The sequence below is a fragment of the Tupaia chinensis genome, unplaced genomic scaffold (assembly GCF_000334495.1).
Source record: "Tupaia chinensis unplaced genomic scaffold, TupChi_1.0 Scaffold146687_1, whole genome shotgun sequence".
NCBI classification, from domain to species: Eukaryota; Metazoa; Chordata; class Mammalia; order Scandentia; family Tupaiidae; genus Tupaia; species Tupaia belangeri.
The window spans coordinates 4,720,029-4,721,288 of NW_006206544.1; the positions used below are offsets into that span (position 1 = coordinate 4,720,029).

Here is a 1,260-nt window from a genome sequence, read left to right on the forward strand (position 1 = left end):
TTGCTTCTGATTATATTTTAGAGATTCTAAAGAGGGAATGGAAGAGATCCTAACATTTACTGAGTATCTACACTATCACCTGCCAGTTACTTTACATACATTATCTCATTTAACACTAATCATGTTAAACAAACACAATCTTTTTTACAGGAGAACTCAAGGCTCAGAGTTACATACTTATATAAGCTCACTATTCCAGAACTCAAATTAGAACACATTTTCATCTACACAAAGCGATCTAATAAGTGAATAAAGGCCATTAATTTCCATAATGCAATTTTGAAAGGTCCTGACAATAAAGGGACTTAAGTGAAGGCTATCAAATTTATGTTAGTTTCACAAATGAGGAAACCTAACATTAAGAAAAGCTAAGACACAGCTAATAAGCGCTGGAACAACAAAAAAAATGTAAATCTCCTGACTTCTAATCCAAACTCTCTATTTTAAGCCCCAATAGCACCACTTCCTCAAAGTTTGAATTTTGCAATTATCTGTGAGACTGGCTTTTATATCCTCCACTGAAATGTAAACTCCACGAAGAAAAGGACCTTTTCCTGACCATTGCATCTCCAGTGCCCAGAAAAGTGTTTTATAAGTAGCGCTATCCCACCAGCCAGTGGAGCCAGTGGCTTTGTGGTGCTTGGTGGTCACGCAGCAGGCTCGCCCCATGGAAAGCAGCAAACCCAGGGGCTGGAAAAACACGCAGGGCAGGTATGTGATGTACCAAATCCCAAAAGGTGAATAGACTGCAGAGTGGTCATCCCCCCAAGGAAGTGTTTTCTCGCTGTCTCTGTCGCTATTCCACCAGCACACGTGTCCTATAGCAAAATTAAAAAACAGAGGCCAGCAGGTTGTGTGGTGGTTAAAGGCGCTGGATCCCCACATAGCCCAGCTGAGGTTTGAGTCCCGGACCTGACGGCTTGCTTTCTCCCTTTCCCTTTCTCCTGCTCTCTGGCTCTGGTCAAATAAAAAAATAATAACAAATGGAATTAAATAAATAAATATTTAAAAATAAAAAACAATGTTTACTGAATAAATGAATTAATAAAATGTCTTATTTTCTCATTGTTTTTGCTCCATTAAACGTAATTCACTTTTTTGGGACCAGCAGTTGGCGCTATGTCGCTGGACTCCCATGTAGCCCACCACAGTTCGAGTCTCAGACCCGGTGGCTTAAACTCACTCTGGGCCTGTGTGCGTGCGTGCCCAAGATCCCGAGAGGGCATGGGGGGGGGGGGGGGTTTCTGCCTTTCTTTGGGT

General features: G+C 41.7%; 1 protein-coding gene across 1 annotated transcript in view; it reads right to left on the reverse strand.

Moving 5' to 3' along the window:
• Positions 1-1,260, reverse strand: part of SASS6 (SAS-6 centriolar assembly protein) — a 68,651-nt gene that overhangs the window by 66,420 nt on the left and 971 nt on the right. The window lies entirely within an intron of this gene.